The 15,148-nt window shown below is 52.6% G+C and overlaps 1 protein-coding gene across 1 annotated transcript in view; it reads right to left on the bottom strand.

Moving 5' to 3' along the window:
- Zfp469 (zinc finger protein 469) overlaps positions 1-14,749 on the bottom strand; it is a 229,528-nt gene extending 214,779 nt beyond the window's left edge. Inside the window, exon 1 of the mRNA XM_011248576.3 lies at positions 14,174-14,749. The gene's annotated coding sequence lies outside the window, so the exon portion shown is untranslated. The remainder of the gene's footprint in view (positions 1-14,173) is intronic.
- Positions 14,750-15,148: the final 399 nt, after the last annotated feature.

Raw genomic sequence — 15,148 nt, 5'->3', positions numbered from 1 at the left:
GAAGGTCGAACCAGCCCAGGTAGAAATATAGCACGGCATTAGGATTCAAACTGATCAGACAGGAAGTTCAGAAGCCAGAGCCATCCCGGTGAGACACGTCTGGGCTGCACGGAGCCACCTACCTGTGCCATCTTCTGATCACAACAGACTGTTTTAAAAGGTAGAACCAGAATCTAATCCAACCTCTATCTCTACTGAGCAGTTTGAAGGAATGCAGGAGACAAGGAATGTATTAAGGCTACACTTGGGTTTGATCGCCCAACCCAGGATGATGGGCAGATCCATCAATCTGAGGGATGTCCAGTGTTGGAGAACCAAGAATCAGGTGACAGGTAGGGGGATCCTAGATGCCCTATGGGTTTTAAGCTGCCGTCTGTCATCATTCATAGGCAAATGAATAGAAGGCTTCCTGGTTGTGCCACACTGGGAAACAGGAGCGAGTGGGCTGGAAGGCCTGTGCCTGGCATAGCTGAGCAGTGAGATTCGCTTGTCCTGTCTTTCTTCTGAGAGGTCCTCACTCCTCCTACCCCTGCTCCCTGTCCTTACCCTGGATACACTGACGCAGCTCTGTCCATGGCCATGAGAACAGAGAGACAGACTGACATGGGACCCCTATTGTAAAGAATAAACCTGCTCTCAGAGGCCATCCTGGACACATCACAGCAGTGCAATGTGGTCTGGCAGCTGCTTTGACAACTCGGGATTAGGAAGACAGGATGAGGAGGTTACGGAGAAAGCAGCGAGTGATTTATCATCCTTAGGCCATTGGAATCAATTATGGATGCACACAAGTATGTATGGCATTTCACCTACTCAACTCTCCCGGAGGCCCAGGGCTGGGCTTAGACATGGGAGCCAAGAGCCCAGCATTAGGGCCAAACTCTCACGGGCCCTGGGCCAAATGAACCCCCTTCAGAGTTCGTGTTCTATCTACATAATTGATGACATCTCATGTTGAAGCCTGACCAGGGCTTGTGACCAACGTCAGCTTTCAGCTCATGATATAGTAGGGACTCCACTGCCCTCAGAGTCCCCACTCACTCCAACCCATCCTCTCAAGCCCTGGAACCAACACTACCAGCTCCCAGGGACTGATCCCACTGCCCCCAAGCGGAAGCCAGACGATCCAGTATAGCATGTTGGCCTTCCAGTTATGGTGGCCTGATCCACCCCTTCAGGATCAGCGTGGGACACCCACAAACATCTTTCACCCAGTGGGGAGCTGATGCGTATAGCAGATCTCTGTTTACTCAACAGGCCCTACCCAGGGGTACAATGACTCGGGTTTTCTGGTCTTTAGCCTTGTCCAGCAGTGGCTTCTCTCATACCCTCTGCTGCCATGCTGGGTTCTAGCCCAGCCACTGGAGGTCCAGGGAGCCCTCTCCCTCCCCACCCCCCATCATCAGTAGGTGGCTAGGTGATATGCCATGGCCACTTCCTCCAGCCACCCTTAAGTAAGTTCCCAGCCCCTGCACTAAGGCTACCCTCTCACACCTGATGATGTCACTCTAGGAAATGCAAATGAGGGCAAAGCACAGAGTGGCTTGTCCTGTATGGAGTAGGTAGAACCCAGCCTTCTGCCCACACCAGGGGGAGCCAGCTCCTGCCTGGTGGTGGGCCTCTGGCTCCCTTTAAAGACCCCACCCAACCTCAGGGTGGCCCTGAGTCTATTCTGAGCCCTCTGAGAAATGAGCCAGGGCAAAGGTTTCTCTCTTTTCACAGACTTGTGTCTCTGGCACGTGTGCTCTCTGTCCTGTCTTGGGGGAGGTTCCCTAGCTGCTTGATGGAGTTTGGCTTCCCCCACCCTATTCTTCCCAGAAGAGCCTGATCTCTGGATTAGACAAAGCCTCACTCTGCAAACTTGGCTGGCCACGGTCAGAACAAAACTCAGACCTCCCATCTACCTACCCACAATTCCCTCGTTTTACCGGGAGGAGCAGGCTGAGTAGCTGAGGCTAGCCTCCCTGCCAGTCAGCCACCTTCGCTTCCCTTAGACAGAACTCAAGTAGCGAGGGGCCGGGAAGCCCACTGCGAGCTGCAAACTCGAGGTTGTCCCCAGCTGTGTCACAGGCCACCCCCATCCAGCAGGAACAGCTTCCTGCACCAGAGCCCCAGTCCCCTCCCACTTCTGGAACATGCACCCAAGCCACAGACCCGAAGTCCCATAGCAGGTGTTGCCTACGGCCACACCTGCAGCAAGGGATTCCAATGAAAACCTCAATGTCTGGCTGCTTTTACGCAACCGGCCGGAAAGGGAATTGGTGACCTGGAGAATGGCTGAATGCTTCCAGAAGAGCAAGGTCAAGCTCATCGGGACAGCTAATGATGATGGATGCAAGCTAGGCTGGAGGGGCTCCTGAGGATGCCCCAGGGATGGCAGTGGGCGAGGCCTCTGAGCCTGGGATCTGCCCTTAAAGGAACAGGAAGGAGGGGAGGGAGGGAGGGTGGAGAAACAGACTCCCGGCCAGCTCCGTGACCCCTCAGCTTATGCGAAGCAGCCATACTTGCTCTCTTCTTTGTCAAGGCTCCATGGAAGCTCAGCAAACTGAGGTGGGAAGAGGCTGTACTTCCAGCCTGCCCACTCACTGCCTAGCCTCTGCCTCAGAAGCCGTGAAGGCCTGCTGGGTATAAGGGAGTGGCCTCTGGTCTCCTGCTCCATTGCTGCCTCTTCAGAACTGATCTGTAAATTCCCCCGACACTCCCCATGAATTTGCCTGCTTGGCTCAGTGGATCTGTGAGATGCTGGCAGCATCTTCCCATCTCCCTCATAAATGAATGCATTAAGATTGCTGGCATGTATGCCTTTGGTATGTATATGTCAGGACATCATCTTCTAAAACCCGCCTTTCATACAGGGGTCGCACTGCTGGGAAACCGTAGAGCAGCAATCTGAGCCCAGATCAGCCCACTCTACCCAGAGAGGGAAATCAGCCCCACATCTGCATGTCATTGAAGTGCTGCTCTGCTTTATGGTGGAGGAAGTCCAAGTTCAGGGATGGGAGAGAAAGCAAAAGCCAGCAGACAGGCTGTCCCAGGTGCTGTGTGCGGCCTGTTGCCCTTACTAAGAAGCTCAAAGCTGACCATCTTAAAGACACCACCTTGGGGCAGAAGAAGGACGGGCTGACACCCAGAGAGGCCCCAGGTGAGGGGCTGGTATTTCAGAAGGATTAGACTGTGAAGGAACGCCTAACACTGGGCGCTGGCTTTGTATGGGTACAGAGGAGCAGGTGGGTACCAAGCAGCTGCTCAAAGGATTCCCATAGCAGGGCGCTAAAAAGAGACAAGGGCTCCCGGATTGTCCAAAGCTCTGGGCAGCTTTATCCCCCCTCCATCGAGTTCTGGCTCAGAGATAACGATGATTGCTCCCCGGGGCCCTCAGAACATCCTAACCTAGCATGTGAGCGGATCCTGGATTTGAGCATCCCGGGCTCTGGCAGTCTGTGCTCACGATGGCAAGTCTCCGAGCAAGGCTCTGACTCCTGCCCATGTGTACCGTGGGGTCCGACTATGGGTCTCACCCAGGGTCACAGGACATCTCAGAAGGTCACTGAACCTTTCCCTTTCACAGCTTATCCACATGCAGCATCTCTTCACACCCTCCACCCTGTGACCAAACAGGTTTCCGAGGTGGCTGAGCTGCCCAGGGCATCTCTGCTCTGTTCTGCTTCATCTTCCCATGGTGCAGGCTCCTGTGCAGGCCCAGAATGGTGGAAACTATCAGAAGCATCACAGTCTTCACCAACACACCTGGGGGTTCACCGTGGCACCCCAGAATCGATCAGGACACCGCACAGGGTGACGATGTTGCTCCTACTGACCACCATCCTGGGCGCCTGTGAGGGCAGAGCTCTGGCTCCTGCGTGAGATTGAGCCCAACCTTCAAACGGGGCTATTTTATCAAATTCCAGGTCCACCCCTCCAGAAGGGTGAGCCCTCCATCCCCGTAAACACACAGAAGCCCAGGGGAGGCAAACTCTGGTACCCACCATAAGCCAGGGCCACTGAGCACTTTCCTCCAGCCCGCCTGTCCACACTCAGTCATGGGGCAGTGAGACTTGACCGTGGGAACTAAGAGGCTCCTCCAGAAGCCTCAAGCTACTCAGGGGGTGAGAGATGAACTCACTGTCCATGGCTGGAAGCAATAATAAACACACGCAGGCAGGCAGCAAGAACGTGGAGGCCTGCAGCCCACAGTGCAGTGTGTGATAAACAAGAGGCCCGTATTATACTCCAAATATACGGTCAGCCCTGCACCCCAAACACGTTCACCCCTCTACCCAAAATACAGCTCCATATCTCACACCTAGTCCCATACCCCAAACATAGTCCAGCAACCTAACTATGCAGCCTTACACCCCAAATATTCCATCAGTCCTGTACCTTAAATACAGTCAGCCCTGTGTCTCCAGCACACAGACAATCCTACACTAGGAGAGTGATTAAGAAGGGAGATGCTGGCCTATGAGATTAGGCCAGAGGCCACAGTGCTGGGTGTTCTCAGTCACCCGCTACCTCATCTACTGAGGTACATCCTCTCACTGAGTCTGGAACTTGCCGTTTCAGCTAACTGGCCAGCGAGCGAGCGAGCATCGAGGATCCGCCTGTCTCTACCTCTTCAAAACTGGGGTTAAAGATGTGCCAGCCTCATCCCATCCCCCATGCCCAGCTTCACATGGTGCTGGGTGTCCATGCGGGTTCTCCCCTCACCACTGAGTTACCTCCCCAAGCCCTCAAACGCTTATTTTTAAAAGTGAGAGATAAAGTCAGAGGATTCTACAGACACAGAATGCTTGCTCCAAGCGCTCTCTTGAGCTGTGGGTCGCAAAAGTGACCATGAGGTCATTAAAAAAATTGGAGACAGTAAAAGATTACAATCAAAAGTTAACTCAAAATATAGGAAGCAAAGGCTTTGAGTACTCTGCGTCATTCCTCCACGTGTGAGGGCATCCTAGGACATTTTTTTCAGTTGCATTGTACTAAAATGTTTCATTTTAAAAACTATTGTTTAAGTTGCTGATTTAAGTTTCATAATAAAATAATTGTTAAATGAAATGTGTACAAGACATTTTTAAGAGACAGCTCAGCACTAAGGATTATTAAAAAAAATAACAATCAACTATAAAAAACCATCAGAGAGTTCTGTCCTACAAGTATCAAATATTCAGCCAAGATTTAATCCTTTATGTAAAAACAACCACATCCATCTCATTAGAATGCAAATTGGTTTTCATCTTTAATAACTGGTGAATGTTGAAATCCATCCAAATGTTCTAAGACAAACTTGTGGGCTAGTGAGATGTGCAGTGGGCAAAGGTGCTGCCCACACTGCTGACAACCTGAGTCTGGCCACTGGGACCCACATGGGAGAAGGAGAGAACAGACTCTCACACATTGTCCTCCGACCTCCAGGAAGGTACTGTGGCATGTGTGCACGCCACATACAAAATAGATAGTGTGAAAAGAAAGTATCTGACTTCTTATTCAGCATATTTCATCTGTCTGTAGAATCCCCAGCATTGCCAGTCTGCTGCCCTCGGACACGGCCCGGGAGCAGACAGAAAGGAAGGAAGGAAGGGCCAGTGATGGAGATCTCAGCAGCCCACAGGCTTCTGGGGAAAGGACCTCCCCAGCTCAGTGGTTCACTGCCAGGCCCAGCCACTGGAATGGAGCAGACAGGAAGGCAAAGCAGAGAGCAGTCCTCAACCAATGCAGGAGAGGCCAGGACCTAATGGAAATTTTAGAACCTGGGGGTCAGGAGAAAATATTCAGACCTGGGATCGCATGAAAAGTCTCTGGCAAGACCAAAACTATGGTTTATAGGGAAAGTGGTGAATTGCGCTTCATCAAAATGAGACTTGATCACTGGTGACAAGTTAGAAGGATGAAAAGAGAGCACACAGGGAGGGGACATTGCTGAGGTCCCTTCTAAGGAGCTCCCAATCTCGAACATACCAAGAAGTCTCATAACTGCAGAGCAAGCACAATGGATGTGCCAACTGGAAAATGGGCAGAGGTTCAGAGAGCACTCCCTGGAGGACGGAGGTTGGTGATGAGTGGGGCATGAGAGATGTTAGGTGGGGGAATGCACATCACCGTCGGCTACCAGAGTAGCTGAAATGAGGCAACCATCAATACGGGCAGGGACTCAGAAGATCGGCCCTCTCCAGAGCAAGGGACACAGAATGGGGCAGTCATCACAGGACGGTGCTACTGTGTCTCCTAAAGCCACATGCACAGCTGGCACCAAGTCCAGCATGGGCACACGTAAGGAGCTTGTCCCAAAGGACAGACCCGTCCTCACATAAAAACTACAAGAATGTTCCCATGCTAGTTACTCTTCTTGTTGCTATGACGATGTACCAGGTGAGACACTACTTACAGAAGGAAGGGGTTAATCTGGCTCACAGTTTTGGGGTACGGTCCCATCATGGTAGGCAGGAGCAGAAGGCAGTTGGTTGGTCACAGGGCAGCCACAGTCAGGCAGAGAGTTGAATGCTAGGGCTAAGATCCCTTCTTTTGATTCAGTCTGAGACTCCTATACATGCGATGGTGCTACACACAATTATGGTGGGTTTTCCCATCTCAGGTAGCACAATCTAGAAACTCCCTCACAGATGTTTCCAGGGGTTTGTCTCTCGGGTGATTCTTCAGCCTGTTGAGTTGACAATCATTATAAACCAGCTTAGCCCACGTGTTCCTCAAGAGACAAGCAGACCTCCCCAGCTATTGATTCTTCAACCCACCTCCCTCCTCAGTGGGTCTATGCTCAGCACGCCATGTTCCAATGAGCTCAGGCCAAGATGGCTGATGGGACAGGAGATCTCACTAAACCCACCTCCAATTAGGAACAATTCCACACACAGGCTGAGAGCCCTACAAAGCTTAGGAAAGCATCGTCTCTGGACCAGAAACATGGGTCCCCAAGACCTCACTACTGAGAAGCCATCTGCTGCAGTCCTCTGCCCCTTTGTCTATGTCTTCTGAGCTTGGAGAGCAGCCATGACCACACAGAACACAGACGCGCTGTCCTCCTTCCCGGGTCATGTCTGGCAGACCTATGTGAAATCCACTCCAGAACTGCGCAGTGATCCATCAACAGCCAGTCCCAGGGGTGCCCAGCCCACCCGGAGAGTCAAGCACTGTTGACTATGGAACGGGAGAGTGCCAAGTCCCAGCGTGAGAGCCTTCATATGATGGCTGGGGCTGTCCCTGACCCTGCATCCTGGGCTGCTTCTGGAGACACGGTCACCATGGGAAACAAGTTCTACCAGACCAAGGGCCGCAGGCTTCACTGTACTGTCACACCTGTGTAGGAATGGGCAAACAACCCATCCACCTGCTGTGGCAAAGGGGAGGAGCTGAGGCCTTCTGTCCATGGGTTCCGGTAAGGGTTTTGGTCTTTGGAAAGGCTTCGTAGGACATATATGTATGAAAGCTGCCCTATTTCAAAGTTGAACAGAGGGAAGCCCAGGACACAGAGCCACCCACCTAAAGCCACACAGCAGCTCAGGACACTCTCATTCAGAGTCTCAAGACCTTGCACCAAAGATAACAGAGACCTTGGGTACACAAAGCCATGTGCCACCTTCAGTCCAGGGAGGGGACAACCCCAGGATGCTTCAGCCCCTTCCTAAAATGCCTGGAGCCCCCAAAGACCTGCATTGAGAGCTACTCCCCCCCCCCTCCTGTCTGGTCTGGGTATGGAGTACTCCCTGCAAGAGGCTCCACCCCCAGCTGCTGCTGGTGGTGATACTGAGTGCTAATTGGATAATGAGAACATCTGCTTCACTAGCAGTCCACAGAGATTTGCTATAGGGATGCTCTATGAGGAGGGACAAAAAGCCCGTGTGGAAGAAGTGGCTGAGCGGACAGGATACCATATCCCTGGCCCAGCTGTCTCTGTCCTCTCTCTCTCCATTTCCTGGCAACCTTGAGGTAAGCAGTCTCAGGGCCACACACTTCCCCACGCTTCAGTCTTTCCACAGACCTAGAAGCAATGGAGCCCCAGCCATGGGTAGGGCCTTTGAAGCAGGAGCCAACAAGAATCTTTCCTCTTTTATGTTGATTTTTCTTGGATATTTTGTCACAGAGACAGAAATTAATATGCCCGCCAAGACAGCTACCTGCAACCATTGCAGTAGGCCAGCCAGAGCTGTGCCTGCACCCCACAGGCCCCCCGACTCATGCAAGACTGCCACTGCTCACTGCCCATGCACTCACAGGTGCTCAGGCTTTAGGCTTTCTCCATCTTAGGAAAGAATCAGAGAACCCATCCAGGAACCACATCCAGGCCCAGTGGTGTCTCCCTGTTTCCTATTCTGGGCTTGCTCTTTTCCTAGTTAGAGCCACAGACCCTGGCGTGCCACAGGAGGTAGCATGTTCCTCTCTTCAGTGTGCATGGGGCTGGCTCCTCAGCTTCCTGTGACACCCAGTGTGCCAAAGAGGCAGATGGAGAGGACATGGGAGCCAAAGCTGCCTGAGCCACCACGCTGGCCAGTGAGCACAGGGACGCCTCATCCCACACGTCTGTAAGGGGAGGAGAAGGAAACTGCCTTAGGCTATGGAAATAGCCCCACTTCTTCTTGAGAGACAAAGGACACAGAACACCAAAGATCCCTTGGTGTCCGAAATGGTGTTCCTGGCCCTTGGGTAGCTCTCAGATGGTTACTTCAACCTCAGCCCAGTCCCTGGAATTCCAAGGTTGTTCCAGCTGCTCAAAGCATCAAAAACTTGTTATGACTCCACACAGGCCTCAGAGATATAAGACACAACAGTGGTAAATACCTGGTCCTCAGAGGCTCCAGGAGGCTTTGTTCTGCCTCTTCCCGGTAGCCTTGGCATCCCCTAACCCGTGTCCGTATTACTTCAATGCCACCCTGTTGCTGCATGGCCACTCCCTCTATCTTTGCCTCACGTGCCCTAAGTAAGGACCCGTACTGTTATGCTGGGTGGTCTGGATGCTGCAGAAGGCTCTCCATCCAGCCTGAATCCTATGCACAAAACCATTTGCTACAGAAGGAGATGATGCTAGGTTGAGTGTCACAGGGCATCTTTGGGGTCCATGTGTAGTCTGCCATCTTCATCTCTTCTCATAACAAGGAGGTCACAGAACCACCCTGGTGAGTGGCCAGAGCAGGCCTCATGTCTTGCAGGGATGGAACTGAAGCCAAGCTGTGCCAATTGATGTTGATACTGAACTACTATCCCTGCTTGTCTGTCCACTGTGGTACTGAGTAGGTCAGTACTGCTCTGAAATCTAGGGATTCCTCACTGGGGCTACGAGTCTGACCATATCCTCCTCCGCCAAACAGTTAATGGGGCTCCTCTGTGAACACAGTAGCTCTGACCAGATGCCTCTTGGGGTCAACAGGGACATCTGTGGTGACACAGCTCTACTCAACCCCAGCCACACCAAGCATCCACATGCCCCAGTGCCCTACCCAGCCCACACCGTGGTATCTGTCTCTTGGAATAAAAGCAACCAGGTACAGGCCAGCCCAGCCCAATGTTAACTTCACAGGGAAGGGAGGACCACAGAGGCCAGAGGCGGAGGTGAAAGCAGATGACCTTCAGGAGCAACCCTGTTAGAAGAGACTTCTTCCAGGGAAAGAGACTGGTCTTTTAACCCTTCTGTGGTCATGTGCTTCGTGGGTTGCCTTTTTCTTTTTTTTTAAGGTTCATTTTTATTTATTTTATTTATTTTATTATTTGTTTGTTTGTTTGTTTGTTTGTTTGTTTCGAGACAGGGTTTCTCTGTATAGCTCTGGCTGTCCTGGAACTCACTCTGTAGACCAGGCTGGCCTTGAACTCAGAAATTCGCCTGCCTCTGCCTCCCAAGTGCTGGGATTTAAGGTGTGCACCACCACCGCTGGCTTTTAAGGTTCGTTTTTAATTACCTGTGTAGGTCTTTGTCTTAGAGAAGGCATGTACATGTGTAAGTGTACTCCCACAGAGACAGCTCTGGTCCTCTGGTGCTGGGGGTTCCCAGCAGTTGTGAACCACCCCATATGGGTCTAGGATGCAAACACTGGCCACACAGAGGAGCAGTGCAGTCTCTTAACCACGGAACAATCGCTCTGGGCCCTGCTTGACTTTTTGCTGTTGTTCTTTTGATCTATCAGAGGGTTGTTTCTGCCGAATTAAAAACCTGGCCTTCCAAAAGAAATGGATTAGGAAACTGCAAACAAAGACAGAAGACAAACAAACAGCACTGAAAGTTCTAGGAAGTTCTAGAACACGGGCAATGTCAGCCAGGCTCTGCTCCCTTGAAAGCACGCGGATTCTTCGCCACTAGGTGGCCAATTACAGCTGCAGGGGTCCTCTGAGAAACCTTTCGCAGGGAGCCCCTCTAATACCTGCCAAGCACAATGGGATATGGAGGGAGGGCAAACAGGAATGGAAGACACGGGTCCTCTGCTACCCCGCTTCAGAGGAGGGGCCCAAGGGAGACGAGCCTGCTGGACACTGGCGCCTTTCCATTCTTGAGAAAGAATTGGACCTCCTACAGAAAACACACTGTACCTGCCAAGGCTGTCAGACGCTGCTAGCAGGGCAGTGCTTTTAGATCCTCGATTACTAGGGGGTAGCAGACTAAGGGGCGATGGTCTCTTAGCTCCCTGGAAGCAGGACCCTGGCCCATGTCAAGACTGTAACCTAAAAATTCCAGGAAGCCTCTGGACCCTGCTGGTTTGGCTGGTCTAAGAATGTATCTTTCTGTCCACAGTCGCAAGCTGGTGTGAGCACTGGCCCCAGACTTGACTTCCGGAACCCAAACGACTTTTCCTTTTATTAAGACAAGGTCTCACTGTGTAGTCCTAGCTGGCCTGAAACTTGATATATGGACCAGCCTGGCTTCAAACTCATGGAGATCGATGCTGTCTATGTGCTGGGATTAAAGGTGTGTACTACCCTGTCTGGTCCACCTTTCTTGCTGGTTGTGTTTGCACCCCTGCTGTGGCCTTCTCCCCCACCCCATGACAGTCGTCCAGTACCCAGTCACTGAGGCCCAGGCAGCTCAGGCCACGCCCTCAATGGTCCCAGCACTCTCTCCCTGCCTGCTCTACTCATCTGCCAACCTTGCCTGAGATGCTTGCCTCCAGCACTGTTTTTAAACACTCCAGGCTGGGGCTGAGGCTCAGTTAGTAGAATGCTCAGGTACCATTCAAGAAGCCCTGGGTTTCTCCCCCAACACCCCATAGACTTGGTGAGATGCCTGTAATCCTAGCACTTGGGAGGCAGAAACAGAGAGACTACAAAAGCTTGAAGCTATATACTCAACTACACTGTGGGTTTGTCTAACATGTGCTACAAGAGACTCTGTCACTAGGAAGAAAAATCCCGCCAGAATATGCACAGGTGACAGAGACCTTTTATACTTTCAAGGGTCAAATCCCTCTTAATGACCAAGTGGCTCCTCTTCTCCTCTCTGGGGGTAGGTGGGTGGGGGGAGCCCACACACACATCACCAGCTCATGTCTGAGGTGCATGGAGATGAGGGCTTCCAGGTGGGCACTGTCCTCATCAATGGCTACCACTGCAAGCTGGCAGTCCCTAAAGACGATCCTCAAGTCTGGCGGGCTTCAACCAGAGTGCTCAGACCTCTGCTGTGGTGAGGGAGGCGGTATGGACGGACTTCAGAGTTTGACACCATGAGAAGAGACAGACACGCAGGCAGAATGCCATGTGACCCCTCAGAAGATGTGTCTGGACAGACACAAATGAAACCTAGGAAAGGGACGGCCAGGGCCAGAGATACAGGGGGATTGCGAATGGAGCCAGGGTTCTGTTTGCATTGAAGAAAACACACTAAAATGAAAGTGTTATAGAGTCGGCAGCACGGCAGACACAGAAACCCAGAGAGCTACACACTTCACCAGGGAGGACTGCACACTCCATGGACTGCATCTCAGTAAATCTTTTTTGTGGGAATCCCATCTGGAAGGCAGATGCTTCGCAGTGGGACAGGCCTGGGCTGCAGGGGGGGCTCAGCAGCTTCCTGGCCAGGTGGTTCTGGCCAGTGTCCACGCCTCTCTGAGGTCCAAATCTCCCTGACCATAAACCCAGGTTACAACTGTTTGCCTTGCTCAGTTGTTTGGGGCTCTGGGAAGATGGGAAGGCACCACTCAAACTGCCCGGCATGCAGGAGATCAGCCCGGAGGCCTCAAAGAGCAGCCCTGGCACTGTCAATGGCACTGCAGCCCAGAGCCTTGTGGCTAATTTTTATCCATGCCACCTGAGCCAAACCCAGCTGTTCCTATCAGCTGGGAAGAGAGAGCTGAGCCACTCAGAGGCCAGTGCCCCAGAACCACCAGCAAGAAAATGCTCAAGGAAGTGCACACACACATGCACACACACATTCACACACACACACACACACACACACACACACACACACACGCACACACCTGCTCCAGCTCAGTGAGGGCTTTGAGGGCAACTCGGGCAGTGAGAGACCCTATTGTGGGGTCTCCAAGCTGGCACTGAGAGAGGTGTGGCTCTAAGCAGAGGCCCTCACCTTGGCCAGTGCAGATCTCAAGGCCCAGAGGAAGGCATCTACTGTGCAGGTTCTAAGCAGGCTGCCTGTTGCTCCTGTAAGTGGGAGGGCTTCTGTACTACCGTGAGAACAGCGCTAGAAACTGACAGCTCTCCATCCCAAACACAGCCGTCATGGGGCCGGAGGCAGGAGCCGTGTGAGACTCTCAGGGTAACCCTGCTCGGGGCTCGGGTATGGAGAAGAGCAGTTCCTGCCCTGGGACAATTTTGGAATTCCTCAAGGTACCACCTCCCCCCAAAAAAGAAGAGCCTGAAAAGCTACATGTGCACAGAAAACCCAACAGCCCCAAAGCTAAGGGACAGAGGGGCAGCGGGAGACAAACTAGGGGGACAAACTAGGTTCAGGGCCTGCAGCTGCCACCCCCATCTAAGGGAGTGTTTGTCCTTAGCAGTGTGGTGGAGCAGCAGACCTGGGGGTAGCCGCACAGCAGCTGGACACCAGGAATGACACAAGGACACTCAGCACCCTAGTCCAGCATCTAACCTGCTGATCACGGAGGCCAAGGGCACTCCAAGAGCCCAGCACTCTCGATGCAATCACACTGGGGTTAGAACTGCTGGTTTGGGCCTATGTTTTTTTTTTTTTAAGACCACCTGTGCCCTCTTGCTGATGCTGAGGATACAGAACGACGTGAGGAATCGTGAGCACCTGGCACCACTCACACACATTCACCCCAGATTTCTACACTAAGTGTAACCACACTTGAGGGGAACACAAGGCTGATGCCGAGCGCGGCGTCAGGTGAGCCTCATCCCCTCCCCTTGCTCTCTGAAGCTTCAGAAACCATCCAGGGTCCCAGCCCTCACTGCCTCTATCACCCCACTGAGAAACACCGAGGCAGACTCCATTTGGGGGCTCCAACTCCAGTTGTGCCTGCAGAGGAGCCTTCCGAGAAAGTTCCAGGAAGTTTATCCTTAGAAGCCGAGATTGTCACTTTCGTTCATGGCCCAAATCCTTAATGGGAAACAGACACATCAAATAACCCAGAAGGGGCCTGCTTTGAGTCCCGTCCAAGGAAAAGGGTCGTGAAGAGACCAGTACTTAGAAATACCATAAAAATGGGTAGTTAGCAGAAGCATATACCTAAAGTAGCTCGTCTGTGGTTGTAAACTGTCTGGTCTGGCTGGCCCGTTAGCAAGTTGGGAGGACCCAGCACTCCTGCCCCCTACTTTGTCAAAAACAACAACAAAACCAAAGAACCAGTGACAGCAGGCACTCAGAATAGAATGTCTAACCAAATCAGTTTGTGGCATCAATACACAGGACTGACAGATGATCCCGACACCTGGAAAGCATCACGGAAGACTCAAAATAGCCATCACAGACACCCTCGCAATGCCAGAGCCAAGGTGTGCCCAGATCTCTCCACCTACGGAGCTAATCTCCCTTCTCAGTCCCTAGACTTTGATCCAGCAACTGGAATCTTCAGCAGGAAAACAAAACACTTTGTTTCGCCTTGAAGATGTTTCCAGATTTCCAGCTCACACGACTGGCTTGCAAGTCTGAATGTATTAATAATAAGAAACACAGACTGCCCTGCCCGCACCAGACCCGAACTCCTAACAAACCACAGCCCACAGCCCTGCCGCCCCTGAAGCCCGTGCCTGGCGGGCCACTTACCAGAGTTGGAGCTGAGGCACGGCTACTGTGGGGCTCGGGTGGCAGCTATCTTCAGGGCCTGCATTCAGGACCCCGGTGCCCGATGCAGTGTGTCTGGGTCCACATCTCCCTCACTTGAGCTGGCTCTCAGCTGGGAAGTCTCAAGTTCCAGGCGGCCTGGGATTCCCTCTCTGCTCACAGACACTTAACCCTGCTGTGCCTGGGCGAAGGGGTTTGCACTGAGCTGTCTTCTCCGTTAGAACTCAAAGTCTGCTGCCCTCATAGGCTAAGCATCCGGCTGGCTTTCCTTCTTGTTCGCTCCTCAGGAACTCGAACACGTGGCTAAGATTCGGGGAGGCGCGGCTCAAGAGTGGGTGGCTTCACAAAAGCTGGCTCTCCTTTCCAGAGAAGCAAGGGGGTACGCACCTGCTGGCAGAGAAGGTGAAAGGTCCTCACTGGGGGGGTGGGGGTGCTGCACTTGTGTCTGCGGGATATCCCTGAGCTGCAGGGGGGTATTCCTGGGAGAGGTGATGTTCATACCCCACCTCAGACTCAATAAAGCAGTGGGGAACCCCAGTGTACCCCTCACTTCTTCATGGGGAACTCGGCCTGCCCTTACACTTCCAGAGGCTGCAATATAGAAGCCACATCCAGCCGTGACAATGGGGACGAAGCTGTACTGGCAGCTGACTAACCGTGGTTCTGGGGCAGAGGCCACAGCAGAGTCCCTCTGAGCTGAGTGGCCCATTCTGTCTGCTAACAGCCTCGCTGGTGCTCATGAACTACTAGGGAAACTGAGTCAGCAGCTGTAACTTATCTGGGTCACATCTATCAAGCTTCTGCCCCAGGTTAGGGCCGGGGTAAGAAGGGAGCAAGTGGCACTCAGGCTACTGACCACGTCCCAAGGGCGGAGCCATGGCGTGTCTTCCTCTGCCTTGCAAGTCCTCTTTCATGAGCAATGACCACTTTATATTTGGGGAAGGGACATGCTGGCCC

The sequence above is a fragment of the Mus musculus genome, chromosome 8, assembly GCF_000001635.26.
Source record: "Mus musculus strain C57BL/6J chromosome 8, GRCm38.p6 C57BL/6J".
Taxonomy (NCBI): domain Eukaryota; kingdom Metazoa; phylum Chordata; class Mammalia; order Rodentia; family Muridae; genus Mus; species Mus musculus.
This window is presented reverse-complemented; position numbering and strand designations above follow the sequence as displayed.